Source organism: Aythya ferina, assembly GCF_964211825.1.
Source record: "Aythya ferina genome assembly, chromosome: 4".
Classification (NCBI taxonomy): domain Eukaryota; kingdom Metazoa; phylum Chordata; class Aves; order Anseriformes; family Anatidae; genus Aythya; species Aythya ferina.
The window spans coordinates 72,292,580-72,310,662 of record NC_140300.1 but is presented as its reverse complement, the minus strand read 5'-3'; the positions used below and the strand labels follow the sequence as shown (position 1 = coordinate 72,310,662).

General features: G+C 42.3%; 2 long non-coding RNA genes across 4 annotated transcripts in view; one reads left to right on the top strand and one right to left on the bottom strand.

Annotated features, from left to right (window-relative positions):
- The window catches only part of LOC311435814, a 30,026-nt gene extending 14,647 nt beyond the window's left edge, over positions 1-15,379 (bottom strand). The window contains exons 1-4 of one of the 3 annotated variants that reach the window (XR_014692421.1): positions 15,306-15,379; positions 9,031-9,169; positions 6,237-6,345; positions 895-3,035 (exon numbers count right to left, since the gene is read on the bottom strand). This is a non-coding gene — a long non-coding RNA (uncharacterized lncRNA). Of the gene's footprint in view, positions 1-894; positions 3,036-6,236; positions 6,346-9,030; positions 9,170-9,297; positions 9,397-15,305 lie in introns of those variants that run through there. The other 2 variants (XR_014692420.1, XR_014692422.1) reach the window with 2 other exon arrangements.
- On the top strand, positions 6,243-7,241 carry LOC311435815. Its single transcript, XR_014692423.1, has 2 exons — positions 6,243-6,367; positions 6,469-7,241. It is a non-coding gene; the product is annotated as an uncharacterized lncRNA (long non-coding RNA).
- Positions 15,380-18,083: the final 2,704 nt, after the last annotated feature.

The following is an 18,083-nucleotide window of genomic DNA, read 5'->3' as shown; positions in this document are numbered from 1 at the left end:
CAGGTCAGGAATGAGATTTTTATTACTTATGCACAAACATGCCAGTGTAAACTAAGTGTATTTGTTAAGTCTGGGGTGGTTTTTTTTTGGTCAAAGTACAGAATAGAGGGTTACCCTTTTTGTACACTTGAACAAAGGCTTTTAAGGACTGGCTTAAACGAGTAACAAGCTGCCTATTAATCCCCCAAATGATGATACAGCAGTTCTCCATATTTAATCACCTGCTCTCTGTTCATATTTATTTTTGGGGGTGGTTGGGGCTATAAAATGGTGTACTGAAGGTCAGACATCTCCCAAGTGAAAAATGCTAATGAGAACCGTGAACCCTTTTCCACATTTGAAGTTACTGAAAAATTACGAAAACAAAACAAAAAAAAAGGGGTCGGGGGGAAGTCCAGGAGACCACAAACTACAGAAGAGAAACTTGCAGGATCAGACACAGTTTAAATAACCTTGTTGAAAACGTACAGTAAAGCTTAAATATAAAGCAAAACATAGCGTTGCATAAGAACTCGAACAGGAAGGGGACTGAAAAACAACTAGGAGCAAAAAGGGAAATGAATGAGTCTATCTGATCTTTCCAGCTGACATAAATGTGAACACTAAAAAAAAAAAATAAAACAGTGACAACTAATTTGTGATGTAAAATTATTCCTGTTTTAATTAAATTAAAATAAATGAATATAATTAATTATCTAGGTTGGGAGACGCATCTACCCAGACAGAATTCCTCTCTTGGACCCACTGAGGGGAAAGAGGTGGATCAGGCTGACCTAAATTTGGTTCACTGAAACTAAGGGTAAGATTTTCAATGCTGTCCAAGAGATTTCAACTATATCCCATGTTCCAACTCCCTGGCTATGATCCCTGGAGCCTCGAATGACTTTTCTTCCACCTATACTATTTTTCCTGCTGTGGTGCAGCATGTGAAGCCCATATGCAATGATTTTATTTGGGTTGCCTACTTGTTAACAACATTATATCAAGTAAGGTGCGGGTCAGAAGTTACTCTCATGCTACTGCCCACCATATTTTTTTGATTCTGTGCTCAGTGTCTTTTTGAAGGTTCATGAAATGGAAGCAAGACAGCTTCTGTTTCTGCTGGGTTTAGTCCCTACCCTGTATTAAAAATTGTAATACAGAGCTGCTGTTCGGGTTATGGAAGAACAGCGTTTCTGATATATTAAACAAAGACAGCAGACTTTCCAAGATTTTTTTTTATGTAATCTCCTGGCCTGCCAAGTGGCCCAGCACATGGTGTATGCAGATGCACTAGAAGACAGACAACTTTCATACCATAAATTCCTTTGCTGCTCTTCTGCTGTGAATGACAACAATATTTTCCACTCATTTCAATGGCAACAATTCCAGTCTTATCACAGATTGCCAGGTTAGTAACTCATGCTTAACAGGAGTTTGAAATTGAGAATAACTTTTTCTGACCCCCTTTTCCTTTTTGTTTCTTTACTCAACAACCTCATTCTCCTCCCCCTTTTTTTTTTTTTTTTAAAAAAAAAAAAAAAAAAAGGCAATTTGCTTTCTGCCATTTGGTTTCTCAGCAGGGCTGTTATCAGCACTAGTCACTAAGGGAGGACAGCTGGCAAGGGGGAGAAAAAGTCAGATCCTTAAGAACATAACCATGGATTTAAACATGTGAGCCTGCGCCGTAAATTATTTTGTTATGCAATTTGTATCAAACTCACTCCGTAAGTCAGGGGTATACCCTGCAGCATGTAAAGTTCATGGAAACTGACAAATAAGAGCCAGAAGCACACGCTTCTACAGATAAAGCAAACGATGAGCCCATTTGTTGCAGAGCAGCGTTTGTAATTCTGAGAACTCTCCCCTCATTCTGAAGCAGATAAAGTGGTTTGCAGAAAAAAGACGAGACTCACAGCTGGAGGAAACACAGGTGTCAAAGTCTGTTGTTACTGCTTTTGTTGTGGCTCAAAACAGGCAGGCATTTTGATATGCAAGAACGACCAAAAAAAAAAAAAAAATGCTTAGTCTAAGGCAGCCCAGGCTTAAATGGGTTCAGCAGCCAGGTGGGTCATATTTTCCTCTTGCTTATTCTTTGTGTGAGTAAGTCTTTCCTGCTGAAAGCAACCCAGATACTGTATGCAAGATGAAGATCTGGACCACTGGTTTCAACCTGACTTCAGCAGCAGTTTCGGATCTGGCTTCAGTAGGAACTGCCCTTAGACTCGAGCTGAATTTGATTCACCTCAAGGAAATTTTTTAAGCCCCCTTTGCTGGTTTTGCTGCCTGGGCATTATCTCGCTGGCTTGGCTCTAACATTGTCAGCAGCACAGTTTCAAACTGAAGGCACCAGTGTAAAGGGGAGCAGGAGCTTCCTGAAGAAATCTGCCTAAGAAATCCGCTTGCCCCATGTACAAACCGGTTGACACCATTACTGATACCCCCCTTTGGTTCAAACCTGTACTAACTAGCAGACCTTGAGAGCTGCCTCTGTTCTTTCCTATTACAAGGCTCAGAGGAGAAAGTTGCAGGGGGGAATCACACTCAGCACTGGCATCCCAATGGTTTAATTGAAGACGAACACTTTATTCAACTCTTGTCCTTTTCCCTGGGGTGGCCAGCATTGCTTCAAATGCCTGCTGACTTAAATGGTGACAGCTGCAGGACACAGACTCATGTATCACAAGCTGCGTGCAATAGGAGATAGCTGAAGGGCAGAACTTCAAAGACGCTGGTTGTAACCACCCGGACAGAGTAGGGCTGCTGCCGCTGCCAGTTGGTAGCTCCAAGCTCAGATGTGGGGCCGTGGCCTCACAAGCAATTGGACATTTGCCACGTCTTGGAGGTGCCGTATATCTATCCCAGAGAGAGGCCGGAAAACAGAGGTGGGTACAGTGCTGACTGCTTTAACTCTTCCATCAGCCTTGTTTGGTTCCCCCAAAACCTGATGTACACCGACGTGGGGATTCTTCTCTTTTGAGGAAGGAACTGCAGAAGAAGTGACCTGATTTTTGCTTGCTTCCTCCAACACATCAGCTTCAAAAGATATGTTGAAACTTTTGAGGAATAAGAACAACCACAGTTTAAATATTATTTCTTGGCACCTGAAGGGTAACTTGCAATTCTTCTGACTTCACAGGAAAATTATCCACATCCTGATCAACATCAAAAACCTCAGGCACTATTGGCTGAGAAAGGCATATTGACCTCTAACACGAATTTGGATGTATAATTTATTTTCATACACATGGAGATTCTAGACTCTACAGGGCAACACAGATTACCTGGTGTATGGTAATAGTGCTGAAAGGGTACATTACTTACCATGCTTAGAAAATGCCTTCACGGGGCTTGCCAAATCGCTTTCCACATTTCTGTCGTTACATATGAGATGCAGACCTCCTCACCCACGTACATTTTATGTCTCTACAGGTTGGCATCAGGCCTCTCTCTTGCTCTGTGACCTCTCATACTAGTTTCCCTTGGCAGAAAGGGCTTCGGGGAAAGACGTAAGGCTGCTCTGCAGCTAGAAATAGTCTATTAAGTTGGGCCCTCCCTCAAAGCAGCTGGGTTGGAAGGTGCACTTTCCCTGACTGCAGCCTCACCTCATTTACTTCCATCCCAAAACCAAACCCACAGAGAAAAAAGTTGAGCAGCTTCTCTTCTCACTGCTGGAGAAGGAAGAAACTACAGTAGGATTAAAAACAAACATCACAAACACAGTATTTAACTGCAGAGCCACAACAAGAGCCCTAGGTTCTTGTTTCCTTCCCAAGTTCTGCTTCTGGGATCATGTCGTTAACAATCTGCCAATGTTCCAAATTAAGAGCAAATGAAAGGTATAGCAACCACAACTGGTGGCCTAGTGTTGTTGGATGTTTTGCATAATTTACTAGCCCCCTCATCCTCTTTTCTTTTTCCCTGCTGAAAACAGTGGGTTAATTCATTCAGTCACATAGGGCCTGCAGAGTTGTGGTCCAGATGAAATTGGCTCTCAGGAGTCTTCCATAGGTTCTTCACCCTGTAAACTATTTTGGACCAATTTCTTCAGGAATCCACATGGTTTTGTATGAGATACTGTCCAACAATGGACCTCTACGGATGCCATGTTTTTCTGTGATCTAAACAGAGGCGTTCTGGAGACAGGTTGTAATTTCTGGCACAGTACACTTGAACCACTTCTTGTTCCCACAACATACTGGGCAATTCTGTTTAATTCTGATGCTTAAGCTCGGTAGAATGCTTGTCAGCAGGTATAGTTGTCACAACTCAATAATGGATAGCTTATAGCAGATTTGCCAATAGAAAATGAACCCTTTTTACTATTTCTGCCCAATTAGGAAGATTCTTCTTTATTCAGGTAGTAAGGAGCTATGACTACAAGCACAGGCACCAAGAGACCTCATTCCAAAATCAACACAAGCAGTTAGGGTGAATGACACATTACTAGTGGAGCTTAAAAAACACAGATATGCTGACCGGTACAAGGCACATTGGACTAAGTTTGTTGATCTCTTGCAGAGTGAAATTTTGCCTCCAGTTAGATCCATACAGCACTATTATTTTAGACACAAACTTGGCCCTCTAGCCTCATGTTAACTGTTCAGGAGTCTGTCGTGTAAAAAAAAAAAACAAAAAAAAAACTCGTGAAGTGTTCAGAGTGCCACATACCTAGAGCCACAGAAGGGTGTCTCCACAGCAGTACAAGGGACAGAGAAATCCAGGCAAAGATTTCTCGTGGCAAGGCATGATAGCGGGAGAAAACATCCCTGCAGTTCTTTTGTCTTTCCAGAGCAAGGAACATTCCACCTGTCGGCTGTCTGCCAAATTCCAGGAGGCTGGAAGCAAGCTGGAAATCATACCACCATGACTGCAGCTGAGGGAAGATCTGACTTAAAACCTTGCCACAATGAAAATCCGTCCACCAGTATTGGTCACCAGTACCTTAACAGGTTCTAATATCAGTACAAGCAGCAGAAATTTGAAGGCATACCAGAGATTTTAAAGAGTGCCTACTAACTTCCAGAACACTAACAATGCAACAAGGAATAATAAAAAACTAACTGGTATACTTGCAAATAGTTTTCTATCTTCAGCTGATGAGTTAGGCGCAGAACCCTTTTGGCCACACAAATGCAGTGTTATGACACTAGGAAGAGTCTTTTAAAAAGTGAACCTTAGAGACCCAAATTTCAGAAGGCAAATTATGAGAAAAATATATCTTTCAACTATGATTTTTTCAAGCAACTTATGACTGGAAACAATTGGAGCTGGTCGCACTGCAAGCTGTTGTAAGTCTGTGCCATTCTGCATTCTGTCCTCAGGCAGCCCTATCAGTAAGGAGGCATGTTACAGCTTTTTATTTATTCTAACCTGCTTTGTTGTTTTCTGCAGCGCAGAGATCATTAAGGAAGAAGTTTCTCAGATACAGAAAAACATAACCCAAATTTTTAATGACCTCTCTAGTTCAGCTCCCCACTGCATATGCAGCTAATTATTTTTCACTTACACATTTCCTAGGCCTTTCTTCATTCTGATCAGCCATGGAAACTAAGAGCTACTAATAAAAAGTGACCGTTCCTCTAAAAATTGTGGCACCTGGGGAGAGGAGGTACTACATGCTCAACCTGTGAGGCATTCTGCTCCTAACCTTTGAAAGGTCTGAAGACAGAATGGAGGTGTCATCTCCTCTACAATCAGATTTCCCTGTTCAGATTTGGGTTCCAAACCAAGGCAGGAAGAGCAGGAGTGAATACTCCTGGGATTTCTGAGCTGCACCTGGCTATGCCTCCTTCAGCATTCATTCCACACACACAAGTGAAGAGGACAGAATTTGAGACAGAGGAGGCTCTTTCAGAGCAGAGGGGAATTTTGCAAGTGTTCAGGGGAATAAAAGTAAGTCAGAAGCATTATAACTCTGTCAATAATGCATTATACTTGAAAGGGCCTGGGTATATCTATCACTTAGCAAGTTACAGTCTCCCTTTTAAGGGAATCTCTGTATATAAAACCCTTACCTGATCTGATGGACCAGTGCTTTCAAACTAGTCAGCACCTGCTCTCAAACTTGATATACTCTCAAACTGTTTTAAGTGAAGCCAAAGGATCAAGACTTAATTAGCAGTGAAATACCTCTTATACTGATCAGTTTGCTCCAGATCTCCTGAGGGACATAGATTTGTCTCTATCTGGAATCTCCACCCTACCCTCAGCTGCTTGTTAGGAGGTTTGCATTTTGTCATTTGGCAGACACTTACCTGCCGCGTGTGCTGCGAAGGAAGAGTGCTTTTGGCAGCAGAGGCTGCACGGCTCTGGAAGAAGGGGAGGCAAGTTGGAGCAGCTTCATCTCTTAAGAGCGTCCCAGCTCTGCCAAACCAAACAAGACAAGGTGACATGCTTTTCTTGCTGCTCCTTAGTAGACAGACTCATTAGTTATTTGTTGGTCCCATAAGTTGTGGGGATTTTTAATTTTTCCTTTTTTTCCTGCAGGGATAACAGTCATTCAGGTGTAATGCTTCAATTAAAAGGCTTTCCTTCTCTGGCAGTCACAGCAGTGAGAGTCACACCTCTGCTTAGGAAAAAAGCTTTGCTTCCAGCAGAAGCACTAAAGATGAAGGTGCAGTCATTAAGGGTGGGATTTTCACAGGTGTTTGATGGTATCAGGTGCCCAATTCAGTCTCAGGCTTTTGCATTTTAGGCAATATAAAGGTACAAAGTGTTGTCAGAAGGGAATGATGATACAAAAATTGAGGTGATAGGAGTCCTAACACCTTTACTGAATGGTTCCAGTTAATAACAGAAAGAACAAAGCAAACTCCATCACACTCTAGACCAGCTGGGCCCTGATGTCTTGCTTGCTTGCTGTGGCAAGGACACTTTTTTGGTCACTTAGATAACACAAAGTGAGCCAACCTTGTTATTCCCTTAATTTTAACAAGTCTCTAAACACATCTGTCTAAATATCCATGACCCGGAGGGGAAAAAGAATATATTTAAAATATACAATGAGTGCCAAATCTAACTCATCAGTCTCTGCTGGGATTCCTGAGAGTCTTGGGAGGTGGGAGCTGAAGCAGTTTATTTTGGCATCATTCTCAGCTAGGGAATCTTTTGATAACAGTCGCTCTGGAATGGACCAATGCTTTGAGAAGAAAGCGTGGTAAGCATTAATGGGAGAGCAGAGGGAAGTCTTATACTGCAAATGCTGGGAAAAAGTGATAAAATTCATCTGACTTCCACTGCTTTTCGTTCAAGGACAAAAAGAGGGAAAGAAAAGGAATAAAACACAGTTCAATGTTCCAGTCAAAAAAGAAATGAGACAAAAAAAGTGAGAAAGTCCTTCTCGTCATCAAAGTAATCCTTCTGACTACACAGGATTGCACTTATCACAGCTTAGGTGCTTTGTCCAGCATCCCCTTCAATCTCCAGACAGAAGGAAACTATACCAGTCTATAGGTATTGGTTTTGAGATGTTTTTCTTTGAATAAAAATGTTTCCATCAATAATTTCAGGCTACTGGCACTGCCTCTCGTAGCTCTGCCCCAGGATTCAGCCCAAGGAACAAGAAACAAAGGAAATAAAAAAAGTGCTCCTGTAGTTGGAAAGCTTATATGCCTTTTGTCTTCTATATTCATTTTATGGTTGCAGTGTTTTTTAAAATACTGTTTGATCTGGCAAGCAGTCCTAAGGTCTTACTAAAGTTCTGCTTCCCTTTCTAAAGCACGAAACCAACAGAGTAATCAAGGTAACCATCAGTTATCTATCTCTTTTTTCAAGTCGTAGCTGCAACTGGGATGTCAAGCAAAGAACTGGGCAAAAGGGTTTTCAGCTAAATGTGGTTTCTTATCTTCCCACAGCTACTTTAAACATCAGGGCAATGTTTTTATCTTTGTCTGGGGAAGGGAAAAAAATAAATTGTTGCTAGATTTAAAAGTCTTCCAGAGTAACCGGAGAGATGTCACTCAGGCACTCAGCTGGGCTGTGGCAGATCTGGGACCCATCTCCTCCTTTGCCTGAGCCAGTGCACACCGGGGTATTAACCTATCTGCCAGGCTGTCAGCCTGGGGCCTAGGGTCAGGCTGTCTCCATCTCTCCTGCTGAAGCTGCTCTATTTTACATAGAATAAATCATTCATTAGGGCTCAGACAGTGCGCAAAACAACTTCATCACTGAATGGTTAGGCGAGTCATGGGGGATGCAGGCAAGGATTGCGGTCCCTGCTTCAGGAGAAGCTTACGCTCAGATTAAGTAGTCAGTGTAACACAGACCTCACTTGTCCGAGGTGAGTGCACTAAGACACAAAATGATTCCCTCCATGGCCTCCAAAATATTTCAAGTATTATCCCAGTAAAAGCAGAACAAGAGGAATTAAGAACTTCTCTCTCCTCCACCTAAACAAAAGCCCCAATATCTGAGTGATAATGATTTAAATGTCCTCAAGCTGAGGAAGGTATTTAACTGTGGCCTCCCACATACAAAATAAATGCCATAATCACTGGGTTCTTGCAGGAAAGCACTTACATCTATTTTGTCATTTTCTCTTCTTGAAAGCGGCATAAAACAAAACGTACATTTGATGCTATTTTGTGCTGAATGAGAAAAATCCAGTGGAAAAAAAATACTACCCCACTGAAGTTAACTTTTAGTTAAACTCAACTGAATCTCTTCTCTAATTTTTCCCATTTAGCTACCAACCAACGTGTAGTAACAGTGGTTCACACAGGCATAGCCCTAGTCTTTGTTAATCAATGAGGTGATTTAACTAAAACCTTTTGTAAACAATCAGTTTGAAAAGCCAACACTTTCCTGTGTTGGAATATCCAGCCCTTCTTTCTTAGGGACTTATGTTTGAACACGGGAATTGAAAAAAAAAAAAAAAAAAGAAAGAAAGAAAAAAAAAAGCAGTTATTGATTCAATCTTGTCTTGTTCAGTCCCAGCTTGTAAGGAATTTCATTTAATTAAATTGGCTACAAATATATAAAAACATGTGCATATACGTGTGTGTGTGTTTGTATTTTGCTTTGAAAGAGAGAGATCAGCTAGGAACTCACCTGTTTCCCACCAGCAGCACCAGGTTCTCAGACTTATGCAGTCCCCATATGTATTGCCTGCAAGTGGTTCACCAGGGCACTGGGTTAAGCCTCCGTCCCATCAGCCAGGCAGGCTTGCACGCTGTGTCCAGGATATCACCTGTAATTTTGGAAAAAAAAGGAATGTTCTTAATTTTTTCAAGAGCTATGGGCTACCCCTTCATGTTTTGTCTCTTATTTTTGACATCTTCATCATGCCCTCTCACACCTGCTTTTCAGAGTCCCTACCTAGGATCTGTCTCGGTGATTCTCTGCTGTTGACCAATTTGGCAAGACACCGAAATCCTCATCCCCCACTTCTAGATTCACCCACCTGAATGGCATCTTCAAAAAAAAATAAATTATAAAGCATTCCTTATTCATAACTGGGCCAAAGGTTCTTGCCACAGGTACTGACAATGTCCATCTCATTTAATTAGAAGTTTTATACTTGGATAATGAAAGGTGCTGAAAACATGCACAGTTATTTATCCTGACAGGAATAAGGTTGGTACAATCCTTACCAGGACAACCATAGGAAAATATGCCTTTTTATGCTCTGTTTTGTAGTCTTCCATCTCTCTAGAAGGAGAGAGAATGTGAAGAGTCTTGAAGTATGTGTCCTTTCCTGGAAACAAAGGAAGGTTTCTGGAAGATGACTGGCATTATCCTCACTGTCCTTTTTCACTAAAACTAAAAGGAGTTTCTTGGCATGTGAATAAAACAACTGGCCGTAGTTTACAAAGACTATAAAGACTGAAGTTGAGCTTGCTGAAAATTGAACTTTTCAGTCAAAATTCTTTTGTGTTTGAAATGATGAAAAGAGGAGAAAAATGAAAGTGCCCTGTCCCTTCAGGAAAGTCGGGGCTCTAGGAAAGTCGGAGCTGGCATCCCCAGAGGCAGGTTGGTGGGACTCTGGGGAGGCAGACCAGCAGGACAGTCAGCACACCTGCCACCCCATGTGTCAACGAGCTCAATGGATTCCTGGAAAATAATCTGATTTCCCCCAACCAGCCCTTCCCCACAGCAAAGTGTTGAGTTTGAACACTTGGGCTGAATTTCTGAACCACCCTTGCTTCCCAAGCACCCTTTTTCTGCATTCCTTTTGTCCCACGTTGCATGGGCCATACAGGACATAAAGGAACTGGGACTGATGGATGCAGTTCTACGTGTTCCTAAATAATACCTAAATAAATACCTTTAACAGCAGTTCAGATCCCCTAGAAGGACGTCAGATGGTTTATCACAGTGCGTTTTGATGGTAGGTGTGTATGCTTGCGTGTAGATGCAGACCCGTTTGTGGGTAAACAGAGCGGCAGCACTGCCCTGAAGAGTTTGTATTCTTTCAAAGCTTTTACAATCTTTCAACACATCTATCACATAACTCTCCCTCTCAGCATCCCGCTGACCTCTGCAAACTCACGAGCGCTAACCCGCTTCTTTACACCTGCTTGCTGCTGCCATTCGTCCCTTTAGGGCTGCCGTATCGGGCACGGGTGAAGTTTGCATGCTATGGACTGAGTTTCAGCAAAGCCAAAGCCATCAGTGAGCTTGTGGTGTTACCAGAGAGACCTTTGAAACCTGCATGCAGGTCTGCTGAGCCACTTTTTTTCCAGCCACTGCTCGCTGTGGCCTGTGGTTATTCACCATTTAGGCCTATTCAGCAGCAGGACTAAAACACAGAGGCAGTAAATCCCGCTGAAAGCCCCTCCATATATGACACACTTTATTATAAGAGAATAAGGGGTTCAGCTCTGTTGGACCAAATCAAGTTGGCCTGTGTTAAGTACCACATTTTAGATTCAAATCCCTGCTAAACCCTCTGCTTACGCTGGTGGTTAACATTATTTTTATATCTGTCTTCGGAAATGAAAGACAGAAGCAGCTCACACATAGCAGCAACAGCATCAGCAGCTTTTAAGGGCCGACTCCATAGATTAAAGGGTGATACACTGAGCACCACCACCCCAGTGTCTACTGATTAGGTTGGGAGAAAAGCTGAGTGACAAACATGTTTCCAATCTGCCTAGCCCATGCAGCGAAATGGAGCAATCTGGCCTGAAAAGGGATTTAGACTTTTGTTGTGCGCAAGGGGGGAAAAAGCTGATTTAAATCCATCAACAATGCTCTCCCTCTTGGTGATCTCAGAGATAAGGAACAGAGTCTGGACACAGTTCATATCCTACCTCTCACCAGGCCCCACACTTCCACTCAAAGACAAAAGCTGGCAGATGAGGGTAAAGGATGCTGTCTTGCTATTGAGCAGCCTGCTCACTTAAAAACGTGTTGTACAATGCACGGAGCCTGCCTGGGGCATTTGATCTAGCAATTTTTAAAGTGCAAGTGAATCCCCAGCCCAAAGGAAGAGAAATATAAGGCCTTTTCGTTCACCAGGAACATTGCTATTAATTCCGTGGTGCTGTGGACGTATAGCACTGCATGCGTAAAAAGGATCTTTAGAGACAGACAGAAAGGTCTTGCTCCAACTTGTTTACAGCCTAAACCAGAAAGACATTGCAGCAGAGAATAACAACAGCCTACAGCTCTTGTGTGGGGTAGGCAGAGGGAGAAGTGGGGCGGACAAAGAAGAGAGATGGCAAAAAACAAAGGCGAAGGAAATCAGGTTTCTAAGAGAGAGCTATTAGATCCCCTTACAAGGAAAGCAAATCACATGGTTTCCTTTATTCTGGTTATTTAATATATGCCATCCCGTGCATTTCAGTGTGACTGCCATAAGGAGGGAGCCATTACATTCTCTCTTTATCTCTTGTCACAAGGACTGAGAATGAGGTGATAACCCATTTTTCTGAAACCTCTCTCAGACCCTTGGAGAGAAAAAAAAAAAAAAAAAAAAAAAAAAAAAAAAAAAAAAAAAAGATTTTGCCTTGTTTCATCTGAAAGAGATGAAAAGGTTAAAAAAAAAATGCAGTTCTGGTTGCCTATAAGCATATCTGCTCTTTGCTTATTTTTAATTGAGTTCGTTTTCTCAAATAAAAGCGACTGAACGAAGGGATGTATGCGCGGAAAGTCAATCCGTGCAAAAGGCAGAGCTTGTTTTCTTGTGGCAGAAATGCAGATGATGCCCTCTGACAGTTGTGAAGAACACCAACAAAATGGTTGCTGGAAAATAGCAGCAATCACCTCTGTTACTCCATGGATGCCCCTCGCCATAGGCATTAGCGCAGAGCTTTCCCGGTCACAATTATTAAAACAGACTTCGGCAAGCCCTTATTGCTGCCATGTTTGGAGAGCAGCATTCAGATGCAGATTGCCTTAAATCCCATCAACCCATTCAAGCGTTTGTACGCAAGTGTGTCTGCCTCTGCGCCTACGTGTGCGTGTGTTTGGGTGCATTTACCCACCTCCACAGCGCTCGCTACGTGCACACCTTCCCTTCACCCCCTCGTTTGGAGGGAAAGAGCTAAAATTGTCAAAGAGGAGAATGTGAAATTTTCCAAGCTACTTTGTCAGATGTTCGTGTGCGCGTCTTATAAATATTTCATACCAAATATTTAACATTATTCCTTCCCCAATCGGATCAGCTTTGAAATGCTCCTCAAAGTGAATTCTCCCCTAACAATGGCTTGACGCAAAAGCCTTTTTTCTCTCTTAAGAAGAGGAGGCTGCACATGGTCTGCTACCATAGCAGCATGAATAGTTCTTATTTAATGGAAAATAAAAGATACTTTACATTAATTCAGTGGGGGATGGAAAGCCGGGCACATGCGTACCTTGTGCTTCGAACATGGAGGAGCATCATACCTTGACCTCCCCTCCTCTGGTCCCATGATTATTACCCAGCTTGCATTAGAGCTGTAATGGGAAGTGACAAGTTTATGTAAATGATCCACACAAGGATTTTACTCTTGTAAAACAGAGCAGTTACTCTGGGCTTTCTAATTATTTCATGCCTTGTGGTTCTGTGATGGGGCAGAGATGACTATTACTTGAAAAGTATATTGTGATTGACAAGCCACTGTCCCCCTGGAACTCATTAAGGCCTGTGCTTTGCAAGAGGGGGTAGAAAACCCTACCAGGCACACCACATGCACACAAGCACGCGCGCACGCTCGCCCCAGTGCCGGTTGCTCTTTCAGATCATTTGTTGGGGTTTTTGCACTGGTGGAGAGAAGCGCAATCTGCATGGATCTCAAACAAGTACCACCTCCTGGCTACAAATTGACCAATTATCCTCCGCTCTCCTGTTTCGAGTTTAAAATCTAAGATTATCGGCAACAGACCTGGAAGGCATACAACGGCCTTCAGATTTTAGCGTGCTGGGTGGAAGAAGTTGGCTGTTTCAGCAGAGTGGGGAGCGGAGAGGGGCTGGGGTAAGGGAAGCAGGCTGCTATAAAAGCTGTCACCAGTGCATTTCTGCTGCCACGCAATTTGTGCGAGTGCTTCCCAGTACGTATGGAGAGCCATCCTGCTGCCTCGGCATGACCTGTTTGCCTTTCTGTCTTAATTGATTTTTCTGGCCTTCAAACTTGCAAACAAAATGACAATTTGTTTGGTGAAAGTAGAGCCCCTGCCTTTTGAAACGTACACCACACTCCAACCATGGAGAGAGGACAAATCCCATTCAGCAGCTGCATTAATGCTTCCCATTGTAGAAGTGGTTTTGAATTCTGCTGCTGGTTTGGGATGTAACACAGTTTAGCATAAAATCAATTCATGGTTAACTCCATAGTGGTTGGATCTTATGGGCATGCAGCATTTCTTACTTTTAGTTCACTTCTGATTGAAGTAAACCCTCTGAGAGGCTTAAGAAAAGCACACGGCCCACTTGAATTCTTCCATTAAAGAGCACTAGCACTTTGCTTACTTCAAGTTGTCTCAATCTTTACAAATAACAATAAAAATAAAATAATAGTAATAAAAAACTTTGTCTTTCCAGTTTCAACCAGGAGTTGGATACTTAATTCACCACCTTTCTAGCAACCCGCTTGACTATATCTGCAGGGGAAATTCATGATCTCACTATTATGTTCCATAATAGCATTGCAGTGAGATAACAGTCACCCATCATCTCTGTATAATACCTTTGTTATGTCTAATTTGTCAGTAGATTTCCCTCCAAAACATCTAGGTCATGGATAGTCAATTAAACAATAATAATAATAAGAAAATTCCTCACGATCCAACATATAAAGCTTAGGCCAAAAGCTGTACATCACTGATACAAAAATCAGCATAAAGGTAGAAATATTGGAACATGGGAAAAGAGAAGAATAAAAAAAAAAAGGCATAGAAAAATCTTGGAGGTCAGTTATATTTTAGAGCAGTGAGAAGTGAATACACCAGGGACTAAGGGGGATTTTCAAACACACTGAGCATTTGCTTAGTTTGTCTCCTTTGAGGTGACTCCACCATTATGAGTCTCGTAAGCGCAGACGTAGATTAGTGCAAGGATAGCCAAGCTCTGCCTTTTGAGGTACATGCAGTTTGCAAGCAGCTGAAGGGCACTCTCAGGCTGGCAATCAGTCATATGTCCAGGAGCAAAGCTAAGTAGTCCTGTAACTCCCGTGCCAATCCAAACCTGTGGCTGTAGAAGGAGGTGAGTTAGCAGGGAGCACAGAGGCCACCACTGCTAAGTTTCTCTGGTTTTATGATCTCCATCCCTGCTTTTGACATGAGAGACCACAATCATCCTCTGCTGGTGAACTGCATCCACTGCTTCCCCTTCCTTGGCTCTCCAAGATACAACTCTCATGGCTTCCAGCCACTTGAGGAATTTGGCACATGGCTCACTGGGAGAGGGAAGTGGCTGACCGGCACTCAGTGTGCTCACCTGGTGCATACCTCAGTTGAGTCAGACTTCTTGGAAGTGACAGAAAGAACCTCGTTTGACATCTGATTTTGCAGGCCAGCTGCTAGAAAATACACAGTTTTATGTATAAGCTTAGCAAGTGCTAACCAAGAGACTCTTTATCTGCAAAGCAGAACTGTCCGCCAGCCATTTACCACCAGCACAATGCTTTTCTACTAAGCCAATTTTATCTTATCTCTGCTCAACCTGTTTAAGTTAACACTCCAGCAACAGCTCATGCTCTCCCTGAGTGTCCTTCAGAGGCAGCAGTGGAGAGCTTCTATGTTGTGTTGTGTTTTTTTTTTTTTTATTATTATTGGTACATCTCCATAGCAGCTGAATCTATTGCTTACGCACCCTCAATAGCAGAAAATGCACGGGCTACAGGTAAGCCTTCTGCTGCTATGATTCCCATCTACAATTGGATTACAGGGCAGTTTTTAAATACCTGTTCCAAGAAGCAAACTGAAAACAGTGGAGCCCTGAAAAGGCAGAGGACTCTTGAAATTGAATCTTTAGGGAGTTTGGACCCTTCTATCTCCAGGAGTTAAGCAGACACTTTTTCCATCCTACTGAAAAAAAAATTTGTCACTGCTGTAACCAATTCATCACTGACCACAGAAATGCAGAAAGAGTGGATAGAGTTCCAGCTGAAAATATTTCAATAGACAAGAGCATTGTAGCCACTCCTGCAGGGACTGTCAAAACCTTAATTAATAGAAAAGAGCCTAACTACAACCTGAAGAGAGAAAGCTCGACTACATTCACAGAGCCTCTTGGCTCTGAAAGGGACTGGCCAAAATCTATCATATGTTCAGTTCTGGTCATACTCAGCGCGCCTTTATTTTAACAGCCCGTTTGCTCTCAAAACTGTCATTTTGAGGAGTACAAGATCTGTATTTAAAGACTGAGCTCTAGCAAGTCTTAATCATGAACACGCAGCATCAGCAACAGGCACTAACTCCATCGGAAATGCAGCAGAGAAGAAGCCAGCAGTTTATTCAGAAAACATCTTGAAGCGTTTGGTTGCAAAGAGGCCGAGCTGTTTGCTGCAGTGCTGGTGGCAATCAGGCCTGTTAGGTTACGCAGAAGAGCTGCTGTCAGTGAAAGTCATGGCAGAAGTGCCTACAGCCTATACTTCACCGAGTCCGTAAGATTATCTACGGAAAAATTTAAGATGGTACAGTTCCTATACGTGCATTAATTCAAATATTTATGGAAACTGCGCTTGTAAATCATCCCGGTGAAAACCCAAGCTCGCATACTACTGGCACGTTTATCTAGTCACAGTGCAAGTGCCTGACCTTCACGTTGCTTTATGTGGCTCATACAAACTGCTGTTAGCGACGTTTAGGTTAAATTTGCTGACTTTGGAAGTCGTGTCGTGGAAATCATGTATTATTTCCCCTATCTCAAATCTCAAACTGGTCAAGCCCCAAACTGCTTTGCACTGGGAAAAAGGTATACATATCATCTATATTTATATACATATGTAAGTACATATTTATAATATTTAATTGTATATACTATAAAACTAGCTATGGATAACTATAAAACCTAGAGATGTTTAAGGTCATGAGTGCTGGCTACTTTAAGTAGCCAGGGGATACAGGCAGAAGAAGAGTGTTGAACTTGAACTATCCATTTGGTTTAACTACCTTATAATATCAGAAGCTACAGCTAAATACATGGATAATCTAAATCCTACCTACATGTAGCAGGACAAATTCTGTCAACTTCATTAGCTTAGAAGCGTTCAGTGTTAACACAACCACATTTATTCGATACCAGTCCTGAGCATTTGGGAACACAACAGAGACCGTCCTGTTTCCTCACAGAAGAAAAATCATGCAAGGTTTCAAATCCAGCTGCAATTAAATCATTTGGATCTCAAATCTGACGCTGGCCATTCTGTCTACATCTCTGCTCTTTACCTTGCCCCCATCCTGCAGGGAAACATGTAATAATTGCACAGCAGATTACATTTTTTTTGGCTTTTTTTTTTTTTTTTTTTAAGAACATGACATGGTCATTATTAATGTGGCCTGGTATTAGTCTGTTTTTCTTTTCATCTTTATCAGACATCTATCTCTCTCTCAGAGGTCTTGTTTACATAAAACAGTGCACTTGGATGCATGGTGCTTAATGAGTTTCTGTATAACCAGAACAGAGTGAGCAAAGTATGCCACTCTTTCTAATTATGAATCATTTGACTGCATTAAGAGAAAGAAAACTTGAGGAAATGATGCCAGAAAGCTTCTTACCATGTTGTTTTTTTTTTATTTGTTGCTAAAAAGAATGGCCATAAATTATGAGTTAGGACAATGCTGCTTTGGCTCCAAGCAGAAGCAGTAGGAAGAGAAAAACCCCCAACTGTGCTCGTATTTCATGCTTCAGGATCAGCGAGTGCTTCCTTCCTACATCCAGAATGCTCTGCCAAGGATGGTATAATAAAATCGGTCTAACTTTGGTCTGGGTGGGTCTGTCTGAACTGGGGATGCTGAGAACACTTCCCAGCTACAGCCACACATTTTCTCTTGGATGCTGATGGCCTTGGGTGCACACAGTCGGTCTGATACCCTCTGATTTCCTCTGGGCAAAAACTTAGGCATCAGGGCAGCGATGGAGTCGTGCCGTGCCCATGTTCTGGCCCGCAGCACCCAGGCATCCTTTGCAGCTCAACAGCCCTGGGCATTTCACCACAAACTCCTAGAAGTAGGAAGATTCTCACATTTTGAATTGTAAAATTGCCTGCTTGGTAAGATTTTCCTCCCTCCAGTGGCATCTCCTGTTAAAATCAAAGCCTTGGCTAGAACAAGGTAGATAAACTATCCTAGCTTCCCGCTTGGCTTGTGGAGCATGCTGCATTTGCTGTGAGGTAGGACCATGGGGAAAATCACAAGGCACACAGAGTGCAAGAGCTCTGAGGTAAGAGACGTGTTATAAAGCGTCAGAACAAACAAGGGTTATAGCAGAGAAAGAGTTAAGCCAGTCATGGTAAAGAAAGAAAATGCTGAGAGCTTTAGGAAATCTCTTTGGCTCTGCTTATAGGTGTAATTTGGCCAGGACATTGTTGTTGATCACAGGCTGAGGAGACATCTTTTAATGTTAATTATGTGGGGGTTTGTCTACATGCATCATCTTTTTTGGATTTAAAAGGTCACCTTTATATTTAATTATATCCAGTTTATTTCCCTGGATAAAGACTGATACTATGCAAGCATGC